This window comes from Strix aluco, chromosome 5 (genome assembly GCF_031877795.1).
Source record: "Strix aluco isolate bStrAlu1 chromosome 5, bStrAlu1.hap1, whole genome shotgun sequence".
NCBI classification, from domain to species: Eukaryota; Metazoa; Chordata; class Aves; order Strigiformes; family Strigidae; genus Strix; species Strix aluco.
In genome coordinates this window covers 89,033,155-89,047,171 of record NC_133935.1, presented here as the reverse complement: position 1 = coordinate 89,047,171, position 14,017 = coordinate 89,033,155, and the positions used below count along the sequence as shown (strand labels likewise).

Below are 14,017 nucleotides of genomic sequence, written 5' to 3'. Positions count from 1 at the left end.
ATTTATACATGGTAATCAAGTCAACATTCAATCTTCCTTTCCTTAATTAAAGAGAGGCCAAACTCCTCCGGTCTTTCATCTGAAGGTATTTTCTCCAGTTTTCCTGTCATTTTTGTGGCTGTATGTCAGTGCTCCATGTTCAAGAGGTTTTTCAGAAGGCGGGTACTGGGCAGCCTGCTGCCTGTGCCACTCGTCACGGCAGGCGCAGCCCTTGCCGGGGGTCGCTGCTCGCTGGCCCCCAGGCAGGAGCATTTCACAGGGCCGTGGCCAGGGGGTGCAGCCGCCGGGGCAGCACGTCCCGTCCCGTCCCCCCCCCCCCCCGATGGGGCCCTCCCAAAGGCCTCTTGCAGGGTGTCTGTGTCTCTTGTTCCTGGCTCTGGGACCTCCCAGCCCTGGTTGCTCCTAGTGCTCTGCCAAGCCTTGTGGCATCTACAAGTCTGATCCGAGATTTGCGTTTACTTCAGGATAATTGAGGCGGATCTAGAGTAGAGTCAAGTCCAACACCCTGAAGAGCCTCTTCAGCGCTGTGTGGGCGGCCGCGTTCACCAGGGACTGCTCTGGCTGCTGCTCTTCACCTGGATTTTTGTTCCTTTGGAATATGCCCGACTGACATTTGATATGGCTCATTTTTAATGTCCTGTAGGACTCAGCCACGCAGGAGCCTTACATCAGTACAGCTATCTGCATCAGTCAGACTTGTGATTTACCAAGGAAGGGAATTACGTTTGAGTAGGAAGACCTATTTACTGTAAAGCTTGATTGGGTGATATTAATAATACAGGTATTCTTTAAAGCTATGTCAATTAAATTCCAAATCAATTTTCCCAGCATTTTCCCAGGATCAGGGTTATTCTTCTGACTTGTAGTTTCATGGATCATTTTAATTGCCCCTTTTTGAACATTGGCCTGACACTGCTTTTCTTAGGGTCTTTTTGAATATCCCAATATTTCAAAATGTATCAAAATGTAACTTTTTTTTGGACCAGGAAGATCTTCAGGGAGAGGATAAGGAGGATGATATACAACATTCACTAGAGATAAATAATTTATTCAATCTCAGGTAGCTTGTGCCCAAAGTCCTTATTTGGTAATGGAAAGGAAAATAATGTATTTTTTCAGCAAGGTGAAAAATAAATGATTGGTCATTTTGCTGGCTGTGTTTATTAGCAGTTTTAGACCATCTGCCTAGAGACGGACTGGCTTGCACAGGGGCTGGGAAGTTGCTGCAGTATTATGAAATCTAAACAACAGCAGCAAAACCCCTCTCTGATAGTCCCTTGCCAGGCCAAATGTGGATCTCTTTACTCCTGTGTCATTTGTTCTTGTTATTGCTCTTCATTCTCTAATCTTCAGTTCATATTGACCGCTATCTCTGTCATCAGGGCCCGCTGTCAGAGTTGTCTCTGTTTGTAACTGCCCCCGTCACTTCACTGCTGACCTGGAGGGGCACGTGGCAGCGGCTCTCCTCGTTGATTTATGGAGTTGTAGTTCTGGGTCACACAGAAATTGTTCTTCAGGACTTCCCAGTCACCTTTTACTTTTTAATTTTAAACCCCCCCCATTTCCTGTGATCGACTACCTAATCTAATTTCCCTCAGTGATTCCCTTAGGAGGCATCAAATATTCACCTGGTTAGTTGTGACTTTCTTCTTCCCACGCCATCCCTAGTTGACTAGATAGCAGTCAAGTATTTAGCAGATTTTTATTCATTACATTGAGATCCAAAGTAGCATTCCCTTATGCTGGAGTGAAGCAGTATAGAAAAGTGATTGGGTTTCTCCTTTTTAGAAAATGAAATTATATTTTATTGCTTGTTGGATGGAGCACCCAGCATTTTTGTTCAAGTTGAAGTTGCCCTGATAGTGCAAATGTTGATTTATACAACTTGGAGATAAACACTTAGAAGTTAATGCTTTTTTTTGCAGTTAGTGGTCTGCAACAAAGTCTTGTGAAGGACGTTTTGACTTACTGCTTCAGACACTAATCCACATGCATTCAGAGTCCTGTTCTGAGTAATCAGTGGCCACACAATAGATGATGTGATTTTAATGTGAACTTTTTCTCTGGTCCTCTTTGCCCACTCAGTACTTTCTCATTCTCGTAACAAGTGGAGAATATCCTTAATATTCTAAAATGGTGTCATTGTCTGTAGCTTTCAGTAATGACAATTATGTCACAATTCTTATTACTAGTGAAAGCAGTCCACATCCTTTTTCTTGTTATCCAGCCTCATAGCGTTTTGAAATGAGCAAAGAGGAAGAAAAAACAAATCCTTCTCACAGTCTTTGTCAAATGGGTTTAATTACTTCTGACATGGTGCATTTGTGCTGCGTTTCCCTCTTTGGAATCATTCCGCTTGTGTTCTTGGCTTAACATCTTCCCAACTACTCTACCTGTTTCTCAGCCAAGATCCTTATCTCCCCTCTCGCTGAAGTGCGGTTCCCTGAGAATCCTCCTGAATGGGCCGGTGTTCCCCAAACCCAACGTTCTCGATTTTGCTCCCATCGTGTGGCTGGTGAGTCACTTCCAGTGGTTTTTGTCTGATGCCTCCTCTTGCTTCTAGGACTGGAGGGATCTCTGGGATGAGCCCGTGGATTGTTCTGTCCATCAGCTTTCCTTCTGTATCCTCGTGCCCCATCACTAGCAAATTTCTGCCCTTTAATTTCCCGGCTCATCCAGCTCTAAAGGAGAGCTGTGGGCTCTCCTCAGCTTCCACGCCCAGACACGTCAATGCCAGCGCTGCTGTGTGGTTCCTGTGCCCGTGGCCGGTTTTCCAGCCCGCGGTGGAGGGCACCCAGCCACGTTTCAGCGGCCAGCCCTGAGCTGGCACAGGCCGCCTGGACTGGGCACCTCTGGACAGGGAGTGCGAGCCGTCAGCGTGGGCCTGGCGCCTGGCGCGGGGCCGGCAGGACAGTGGCCGGGAGCTGGGTGGGATCGGCGCCTGCGGGGCCGGGTGGGGCCCTGGCCGAGCTGTCTGCCGGGAACGGGGGTGGGAGCGTTGTGCCCACGCTTGTGCGTGCAGGCTGGACCCCAGCCCTTGGGGTTGGGCTTGGGGGAGACAGTCTGCTGTTTTTCTTAGAGCAGCCTTTCTTGGTGATGATCCTCAGGCCCTGAGCCTCTCATGAATCTTTGTATAAAATATGAGCTGATGGCTCTACTGAAAGCAAACAGTAATCATAGAAAATAAAATACATTTGTCTTTTTTTTTTTGATTAACTATTTCACTTCTGGCCATAATAGCAATGAACCCAGAGTTAGACTGGGAAAGCAAACCCTCTCAGACTCCCTCCTGCACTGCTCTGTGATGTACCAGCTTGCTTTGCTTTGGTGGGTGTTTCTGTAGTAACTGCTTGCTCTCCCAGCAGGTTCCTTGCTGAGGCGGTGATCGTGTTGATCATGCTGCTCCTGTTGTGTTGTCCGTCTTGGCGCTCTGCTGATCTGAGGGATCCCCTGTTCCCTCCCTGCAGATCGTTCTCCCTGGGCTGCCTCGAGGGCTGGCTCCTGGCTCCAGCTGGTCTCCCCTAAGTGTTCATATTTCAGATGTTGCACCATGGTGCGATGTGGGCTTCTGATCCCTATCACCCCTTTGTCACCAGATCACACTTCATCTGCGGGACTGGTTCTTCCCCGCTGTAGAAAGGAGGGTGTAGTGCCTCCAGCTTGGCACAGCTCTTCCACTCGTGCAGCTGGAATAGATCCACACCCGAAAAGGAAGAAACCACATTCTCTATGAAACTCCTCTTTGGCAGTCCTGTTTTCAATGGGCCTGTTCACTAAACAAGGATTTCCTGAACTGTGGGATGAAAGACGAAGAGGAGGCAGGGGCCCTGCGTGGCAGAGCGCAGCGTTAGGGACCGTGGGGTCTTGTGACAGCTCCAGCGGTCAGTCGTCTTGGTACAGTTTGGTGCTGCCAGTGTGCACCGGTGTGACAGTGACACAGTGAAAGGCAAGCAGCTCTGCTCTCTGCGGTCTCCTCACAGGGCTGCACCGGGGTGCGTGTCACTGTCGTCGTTCCTTGGCACTTTGCAGTGCTTGGAACTGGGGTTGTTTAGTCTGGAGAAGAGGAGGCTGAGGGGAGACCTCATCGCCCTCTACAACTCTCTGAAGTGAGGTTGCAGAAAGCTGGGGATGAGCCTCTTTAATCAAGTAATAAGTGATAGGACAAGAGGTAATGGCCTCAAGTTGCGCCAGGGAAGGTTTAGACTAGATACTAGGAAGTATTTCTTTACAGAACAGGTAGTCAGGCATTGGAATGGGCTGCCCAGGGAGGTGGTGGAGTCCCCATCCCTGGAGGGGTTGAAGAGGTGGGTTGACATAGCACTTAGGGATATGGTGTAGTTGGGATCTGGCAGTGCTAGGTTAATGGTTGGACTGGATGATCTTCAAGGTCCCTTCCAACCGAGATGATTCTGTGATTCTGTGATCGTGCAAGTGCCCTTGCTGACAGCGGTGGGACCTCAGACTCCTTAAACGAGGCTCTTCCAGATAGACTCCCCACAGACAGGGGCCCTGCTTGAATGTGGTCATCTCCAGCTCTGCTGAGTGTTTCCTCACCTGCAGGTCTGCTTTGGGTACGCAGCCGAGAGCTGCCCTTGGAGGCGTTGTGTGTGCTGTCACCACCTTCTCCATGTGTTGGAGCTCGGGCAGTGACTCCCATCGAAGAAAAGTTTCTGGAGTTTATCATGGACTTCTGGTTCCAACCTGCCTCCCTTCTGTTCCTCTGTGAGAAGATAAATCAGTTATCTCAAGTACCTAATTATGCAATTAACTCAAATTCAGGGAAAAAAAGTGGCTCATTTTTACTAAAACATGTTAGGCAAGACCCCTGCGAAGAGCTGAGCCAGCACGCTGGGGTGGAGGCCCTCCAAGTGTCGGGTAGTGACAAGCAGTGGAGGAAGGTTGGGGGAGGCAACCTCTTCAACCAGCACAATTGCAGTTGGAAGAGGATATTTTAACAAGCCTCCAGAGTGTTCCCATGTAGCATTGCACTGAGGTAATTTATGGTATGAATTTTAAAGGCTGCACAAAGCTCTGTAGACAGTTATTTTAATATGAATATCTCAAAGTTGGTTTGGAATAGGCTTAACAAATAGCTGTTTTATCAAAATAAATTTCTTTGAGCTATTCTTCTTCGGTTTAGCTTTTTTATTTTCCTTTCTTAAAAGTAAACATCTGTACCATGGCAGCACATATGGATGGAGCCTTAGGTTACAGTTCTGTCTGTAAACCCATGAGGAAAAGCAAGATTAGAAAGGACACTTGTGTCTCTACCTCCTGATAAAGGTCTTCGTATTATCAGTGGTGCCTCTTTTGTAATGCTGATCACTACAAGAAGCCAACAGTGGTACGCTCAGTGTAGAAAACCCAACAGCAATACGTGGTGTGCAGGTGCTGCATCTTTGTGCTCTCTGACTCCTTTAACCAGAGGCCTCTCCCTGTTTCCTATCAGTGCTTTTTTGTTGTTGTTAAGAGCCCGGTGCATTTTAATCTGAACTTTAGGCTATTGGGCAGAGAGAGACTGAATTATTTTTCTCAGATTTTGTTGCTTGCTGCTGCAAGTTCTCATACTGCCCTTTATGGGTGTATGTTAAGCAGTATGATTGATGCGTGTCAGTTGTGATCCTTTTTTGTAGCGTCTTGTCCTGGGAGAAAATAAATGTACATATGTGCAGGATAGTGTTTTATTTTGGTGATCGGTAAAGTAAAAATGTAATTGTTCGGTGTCCTTCCTGCCCTGTTCTTATGTTAGCTAAGCCAAGGGTGATGGATGGAAGAATATTTTGTCGTGTAGTTTTATATTCAGGGGGCTTAACGAAGTCTCAGTGGGCAATGCAGGAGGTCTGCTAAAGTGAGTATGTGCAGCCCCTGTGGTTAATCAGAGGAGGCCCAGGCTGGGAAGGACCTGGGACTTGCCAGACACAGGAAACCCCGGGCGGGGAGGGAGTTGCCGAGGATGAAGCCAGTGAAATCTTGTTGCGGGATACCATCTCCTTGCCAGTCCCTGTGGAAGCAGAGAAAGGGTGTAGAGAGAAAGGAGAGTGTTGATTTAATACTTGATATCCTCTTCCAGAACGGGGAAGACCCTTGGTGGTTTGGGCTTCGATTCTGCCAAGGCTGAGCTGGTTCAAGAACTGGCTTCTGTGCCTGCAGTTCTGGACAGAACCTGAGGGGTTTGTAGGAGCTGCCTTTTTCATTTGCTCTTAAAGCTGGCTTGCAGGCTGCATGGAAGTCTTCCTGCTGAAGCTCAGAAACCGTCGGTACAGTTATTGCATCCAAACCATCTGTGAATCTGCGTGTGCCTGGGAATTTCCCACTGGGACCCCACGGTCCCTCCAGCTGGCCAGGGAGATCAGCAGATGTGGCCAAGCTTTGTGTGGCAAAGCCCCACGGCATGGTGCCCAGTGGTGTTGTGACCTGGTCTCCAAGATGAGGAATAATAGTGTGAAGGTGGTTTTTTCCTCCTCTGGGAAGTGGGGAGCTGTTGCAGACCAGGCTGCTGAGCAGTCCCCGCGTGCAGGGGACAGCCCCGAGAGCCAGCAAGAGGCTGGACAAGTGCCGTGCGACGGGGTTAAGAATCACTGCCTGACATCCCTGCCCCCTGGCCAGCCGGCAATGGTGGAAAACACCTTTTTCCCACAGAATTCAGCAGAAGCGTGCCAGGGGACATTTAGGGGCGAAGGTGCAGACGGTGCTGCCTGGCAGGCGGAGGCAGAAGAGCTCACACCATGTCCGGCAGGGCCGGGAGGGCTTGGCAAAGAGCAAGGAGGCTGTTTGCCCCGGAGCCTGTGGGGCAGGGAGGTTTTCTGCCTCTGAATGCCAGGTCAGATGATGATGTGGCCAGTGTTAAACACTGAACTAACAGCACCTTTGCCCCATCCCTTCAGCCCATTGCGATATTTGAGCATCACAGCCAACATGGAGACAGTTACCAGGTGTAAACCCTCCTCTGGCACTCCACTTTCTGCAGTCAACAATGCCACAAACTGCCATAAATGTTCTCTATTCAGAAGCCTTCTGTCATTGCACCATCTCCAGGAACCCAAAATCTTTTAGATCTTGTGGTTTTGGTTTTTGGCTTTGGCCTTCTTCAGCTTCACGGGGACTTTTTGAGCATCCTCGTCCCAAGTCCTTCTGAAACCGTGCTCCGCTCCACCTTCGCCAGGAGATGCCCAGCTGGCCCATCAGCCAGGACTCTCAGATGTGGGAATCTGCTAAAACCTGACACTAAAGAGGATACAGACACAGGGAGGAAACACTCTCTTTCCTGAAGGTCATAGAGTTTTGTTGCCTGCTGCTCTGTGTCTCCTGTGAGGAGCTGCAGTGGTGCTGTGCGGGGAGAGAGAAAAGGCCACTTTGCTGCCAAGTGGAGCCTCTTCTCTCCTGGATCCTTTGCAAACCTTATTCTTCCCTTGGTTGGGAATACTTCTGTACTGAGTTTTTAACCCAGAGCTTTCAGGTTTATCAGTAAATTGATGGGACCGTGGGCAGATGTTCAACTAAGATCTCAAGAGAAGGAATAAGTAAATGATGTTATTTCCAGTGCTTGGTATTTAGCAAAGATAGAAAAAGCTGCAGTGCATAAGTGCTATTCTTAACTGCTCGGCCATCCTTTACAAAATCACTGTAGTAATCTACTCTCCTTTTAGGCAGAGCAGCACTGCTATTAGCAATGCTCTTTCATCCGCTGTGTCTCTAGGGATGAGTCTACCAGGGATATTGCAAATAGGCCCTGACACCAAATGCTCCTTTCTGTGTGGCCAGGTCTTCAGCAGCTTGGATAATTATAAACACCGTTTATTCTTCCTCATACAAAAGTGGAGGGGGGGAACCCAAACCCTTGAGGTTTTATAAATTAATCCCTGCAATAGCTAAAGCTTTCTTCTTCATCCACTCCTGTGCAACACAAGTGTTCCCTTCATCCCCATCCGAAGGCAGTCTGTAACTGCTCTGCTGATTTGTGAGGCAGCGAATGCAGTGTTACTGTCACAAAGACTTTGCAGTGTAGATCCCTAAGAAAAATGATTCATCCTCTTCTCAGTTTCTGTAACCTTTTCTTCTACCTCTCTTGACCTGGGGAAAAAAATATCCCTGCAGAAATGAAGTGTGGGTTCTGTTTCCATGATCCTATTCAACACAGGGAAATTAATAGTCTTATCTGCAGCCTGCTAGGTTTTCCAGAAAGCAGAGGTCTCGCCTTTCTCATGAACTATTTCTTTTAAAGGAGAGAAGTCATATAACCATGCCTGAGGTTTAAATTCTAGCTGTCCAGAAGGAATATATCTGTGTTGTAGATGAGGAGGATGATGGACATTAGCCCAGTTCATCTGGGCCACCAGAATACCTGCACTTACTCTCGGTTTCTCTTTCCAGCACGTGCTGTTCCTTCTCTCCCCAGGACACACAGCAGCCACGCTCCAGGACTTGTCATTCAAGCTGTCCCCGTTAGGAGGGAAACGTTTCCCTTCTTCTGCCGTTAGCATGGCCTGTTTGTATTTCTGAGGTCAGTGCTAGGTTTGCTGGAGATGGGGGGGGTTGGGTTTGCAGCCCAGTCACCCCAGGGTGCCTCGCGCCTCAGCTGTGCAGGTGTGGTGCTGGATTCTCCTGAAGAGAGCGGTCCCCGTGTGCATGGGGAGCTCCCCAGGGCAGGCTGGACACCCCTGCTCGGAGAAAGGGTCTTCTGCAGAGTTAAATCCAGTTAACGGACTTGGAATAACACTGGGTGCACCATAAAATGTTCCGTGCTTTGTGGTGCCATCCTCACAGCAGAGCCAACGGGAAGATACGGTGGCGTCCCAGCCTCTTCGGCGTGGAGCCTGGGATCTTCATTTAAGCTGCTTTTGGGAGGGGTTTTAAGCTGCACGGAGGCAGCTGAAGCACAGCATGTGTTCCCCTTCCCCAGACTGGGGCGAGAGGGCAGAGAAGAGCCACGTCGTTCACGCTTCAGTGCTGCAGGATTGCCGGGAAGATATTCTAGGAAAGTTTAACTCTCTTTGAAAGAGATTAAAAGAAAAATCTCACAGTTGCTTCCTGTAGGTACATTTTAAGGGTGTAAAATAAAAAAGACTTGAGAAGTTACCCTTATTCTAAAATTAGACCCAAGCCCAAGTGATAGTTTAGCATGTAGAAAAGAGAAAGACGATCCTCAATATTTAACATAGGCTGGCACCTGGGAGAGGAAATCACGGCGTTTACAAAGAACTATGCTTGACTGGGTGCAGCAGTATGGACTGTGGCCCCAGGACGATGTGAGGACAAATAGCAGCAGGAATAAGTAATTGGGGAGAAATACTTGCTGTGCATGACAGCGCTTTCTCAACCTCCTGCTTCCTGATAGGAAAGAAGCCCTCTGCCCCAGGCGTGGGGAGCTCGCTGCTCTGCTGCTTTGGCTGTGCTGTATCCAGGGTGTCTGCTGGCTGGGGCGTTCAGGGTACGCACGCGTGACTACCTGATTAACAACCCGAATAACTCACATTCATAGATGATATATTTCTTGTTGCTTTCAGTTTTAGTAGCTGAAAGTGCTGGTTCAGCCAGCAGTTGTGGTTAGATGTTGGAAACACTTGATGAAACTCCAGTGGCTTGTGGTTTGTAAAGTTATCATCCTTCTCAGTTTAAAATCTATTAATCCAGTTGCTTTAAACCTTTTTTTTTTAAGCAAACTGGTAGCAGATCTTTGAATGGAGTGTGCAACTGGAGATTAATGAAAAATGATACGTTTGCATTCAAATGAAATTGGAGATGAAATGTCATCTTGTAATGTTTTCACCTACAGCTGAAAAACACTACCACCAGCTTCTACTTGTAGGTGGTATTTGTCAGGGCAGATGCTTTGGTTACCGAGCACTGTGGGTCCATATCGGAACACCGCGTGGACAGTGACCCTCCTCTCCAGGAGCCTGTGTGAAAACTGTCATGTCAAGCCTGTTGTCATGCCAACTTGAACAGAAATCCTTCCTTGTCCTAAATGATAAATCACGTCCTAGAGTAACAGATTTTTTTTTTTAATTCTGGTATGGTAGTGTAGAGGTTGTTCCTGCTCGTATTGGAGCACTCTCTGAGGCTTCTCGCCATCCCTCGCTGCCTTTGCCTTGCCACGTGAATTCCAGTTCTCGTGACACCCCCGAGTGTGAGGAGCCTCCGCAGTTTGTTTCTTCTGCGAGGCTGTGGAGGAGCATCCACACCGTGTGACACGGTGACCGTCCTCTCAAATTGTCTCTTTGCTGCCGGCTTCTGGGGGGTGTGTGGATAACACATCATCCCGAGCCGAGACGGCTGCGGTGGCAGGAATGGGGGATCTGGGTCCGGTTCTGGAAGCTCAGATGTTTTATTCCACAACGCAGCCTGTTTGGGTTAATTCCTCTCACAAAGGTGACCAGCCTGAGGATTGCCGGAATACCTTGTCTGCAATTAAAACATCAGCAGTGCTTTTCATCTTCAGCTTCTTTTAGCAGGACAAAGAGAAAACAGTTACAAGACAAAAAACATAGAAAAAACACTCCTTGAAGTGGAGTAGAAAGGAGCTTCTGTGAGCTTTCCTGGTCCTGGACCTGCTCCAGCTGCCCGCGCGGCGTGCTGTCAGCGCGGTGCCCCGGCCCCGTGCCGCTCTCGCTGGGCAGGCTGCTGGATCCAAGGGTGCACAAGGAAACCCTGCGAGAAGCTGTTCCCCTCCCCGCTTCTGCATCCCTGCGACCTGCCCATGAAACGAACAGTCCCACTTGCAGCTTTTTAGACCTGGACCATGTCACCGCTCCTTCCCTGGGCTGCTGTTCCTCCACACCGTGGTGCTCCCGTATACAGCTCTGTCCACTGGCCCCGATTTGCTGTTGCAGATTTTGGCTGCAGAGGTTAATCTCAGCCCTGTCAGGGATCAGGTGCCCTGGAGCGGCCTGAGCAGGTCAGAGTGTGCGAGGGAGCACCGGCTCCAGCTCCGGGCAGAGTCCAGCCCCCAGCTCCTCCTTGTGCCCGTTAACCGGTTTCTTACGCTCTGCAACGTGCAGTGCGTTGTCTTGCTGGTTCCTGTGTGCTGCAACGGATCTTGTGCCCTTATTAGTTAATTACTTTAAGCATATATTTGGATACGCATGTTTCCAAGAATTAACAGAGCGTAATCATAAAATCCTAGATTAGATAGTGATTAGATTAGGTTTAGTGAACAAATTGCTAGCTGCAGTTCATTCAGTGCATCTTGAAATGCCCTGTTCGGGGCTTTCTCAGTCTTCAGGATTCAAGATAACGCCATAGATTTTTCAATTGAATTTGGCATATTAATAACTGAGACTAAAGGAAGATTTGAAGGTTGCTTTCTGCATCTTTTGCTTCTCTGAAAAGTTTGTCTCATTTAAATTGAGATATTGAAAAAAGGCTGCTGATTTAGCTGCATGTGGAAATGGAAGTAGGGACTGATGAGGAGACTTGATAGGTGCAACCTGAAGTTTGTGGCAGTCTGAGTTCATATCACACTGCAAGGACCAAGTATGTGTTCTCAAAATTAAAAATAACCATAAATAAGGAAGAGATTTTATAGAAATTAAAGTGAAAAAGTGGTTACTGAAAGTCAGTGATAACAACAGAAATTAAACCAATGGTATTTGGCACAGAATATGGTCTTTGAAGGACCATAACTTCACCAGACCCCCCTCTCCAGCTTCCCTTTGCCTTCGTCTGGAGGTGGCCCAGTGAAAGAGCTGGGCTGCGGGAGCAGGGGGCTGTGCAGTGGGCGGCTTTGGTGGGGGTGGCGAGGAGGAGGAGGGCTCTCCTGCCCCAGGAGCTCACCCTCAGCCGCCTGCCCTTCATCCCCTTGGTGCGCGGTGGGTGTGTGCGTCAGGACTTCCCATCCCCATCCCCATCCCCTGCAGTGGAAGAGCAGACTGTGCTTCCGACCCGTGGAAACCACCGCGGTGCCTCCGCGGACCCCCCCGAGGTGTTCCGAGAGCCTCCCCGGGGGCACCACGCCAGCAGCGCAGTGTTTCCACGGGCTCCCGAGCCACCCCTGGCCCGGCTCCGCTGGGGGCTGCGCCCAGCCTGAGAAGGGGTGCAGACCGTGGCCGGTCACCCTCCAGCAAACCCTGGTCCTCACGGCTCTGGCTGAGCTAAGGAAGTGTTCCCAGTGCTTTTCCTGGGGTGACGTTGCTAGCCGTGTGATTGCCGTCACGTTCCCATGTAACGACGCGTTGTTACAACAGTAATTCCCTTCATGCCCCCCTCATTCTGTCGCTGGGAAGCGCTGCACCAGTCCCCTGCTCAAGTCTGACACTGGGCAACGAATACACGAAGCTGTTTTATTCATCATACCGTTGACTTGGCCATATACAACAGCACAGTGTGTGTGCGTGAAATTTCCTAGAAATCACTTCCTATTTTCTTCCAGATTGTTGTTAAAAATGATTGGCAGTTTTGGGCTGAGGACAGGTCCTTAGGAGACCCAGCTGTAACATTCTCATTTACTGGTGATTCCTCTTGTTGGTGAACTCATCTCTAATCCTCCTGACAACAGTCTGCAGTAATCTTCATTTTCTATATTGGTGTCTTGTAGCAGAAAACCCAGAGTTTCAGCAAAGCCACAGAACCTCCCCTGACCCCTACCTATCATCTCATTTAAAAATTTTGCTAACAGCAATGCTCTAAAATGAATATTTGCATTCTTTTTTATTTGTATCTCAAACCATTTTTTAATTCTCATTTAAACAGTTATTTCTACTAAATCGAGAGATTTTAATTTATGTGTAAATTAGATACCTTTCTAAAAAATACACAACTGTATTTCTAGCTGATGGGATCTTATTTAGCTGGTGTCCACATTGCTCCATTTGGGTTACGGGGGATTTGGATGGAAAGACCAAGGGATCTCTTTGAGAAAGAAAGCCTTTTTTTTTTTTTTGTAATATTGCACTCTGAAGAAACAAATTTATTTAATTATAATCAGAATGTTCAGAAGAACATTCTGTCTCTTAAGGAGACTTTACTCCTATCAGAGGACATTTTTTGCCCTTGGTGCTATCGGATCAGCCTGTGGATAGTGAGCACGGTCCTTCTGCAGCTCAGATCTCCCGAACACCGTCAGGGTGGGACAGAAACCCCCAGCCTGTGTCAGCTGTGGCCCCCACGCAGGGAGGGGCCCACCACCCTCCTCCATGTGGGCTGGGCAAGCTGTGCTTCTAGTTGCCAGCCCCGTCAGGGTGGTGTTGGGCCGCCTGCGTGACGCTGGGGCCCGGGCCTGGGGGAGGGGGCAGCCGCTCAGTCCAAAGAGGCTTTGCCCTGCGGCACAGAGGGACTGTCTGCATTTCGGGGCCGTGCCTCGGGGCTCCTGCTCCCACCGCAGGACAAAAGCAGAGGGAGGCGGGGGGGGGGGGGGGGGGGGGGGGGGGGGGGCCGGGGGGGTGCGCTCGGTGGGGGAGGACTGCTGAGAGGGATTTCTGTAGTTCTGTTGCCTGCTGTCGTGGCTTAAGCCCACCTGGCAACTAGGCACCACGCAGCCGCTTGCTCACTCCTCCCCGCTCCGGTGGGATGGGGAGAAGGGTTGGAAAAAGAAAGAAGTAAAACTCCTGGGTCGAGATAAGAACAGTTTAATAATCGAAAAAAGGTTTAGAAAAAAAAAAGTAATGAAAAGGAAGATAACAAAAAGAAAGAGAAGTAAAACCCAAGACAGACAAGTGATGCACAGTGCGATTGCTGGTGATGCCCAGCCAGGCCCCCCGCAGCGATCAACACCTCCTGGCTGGCTCTCCCCAGTTTATGTACTGGGCGTGACATCCTGTGGTGTGGAATAGCCCTCTGGCTAGTTCTGGCCATGCTCCCTCCCAGCATCTTGAGCACCTCCTCGCTGACAGAGTGCGGGAAACTGAGAAGTCCTTGACTTAGGATAAGCACTACTTAGCAACAACTGAAACATCTGAGTGTTATCAACATTATTCTCACACTAAATCCAAAATACAGCATTGTACCAGCTACTAAGAAGAAAATTAACTCTGTCCCGGCCAAGACCAGGACACCTGCTCAAATTATATCCCTAAGTTGAGCA

At 49.1% G+C, this 14,017-nt stretch overlaps 1 protein-coding gene across 7 annotated transcripts in view; it reads left to right on the top strand.

Annotated features, from left to right (window-relative positions):
- Nucleotides 1-14,017, top strand: part of SHANK3 (SH3 and multiple ankyrin repeat domains 3) — a 350,787-nt gene that overhangs the window by 59,552 nt on the left and 277,218 nt on the right. The window lies entirely within an intron of this gene.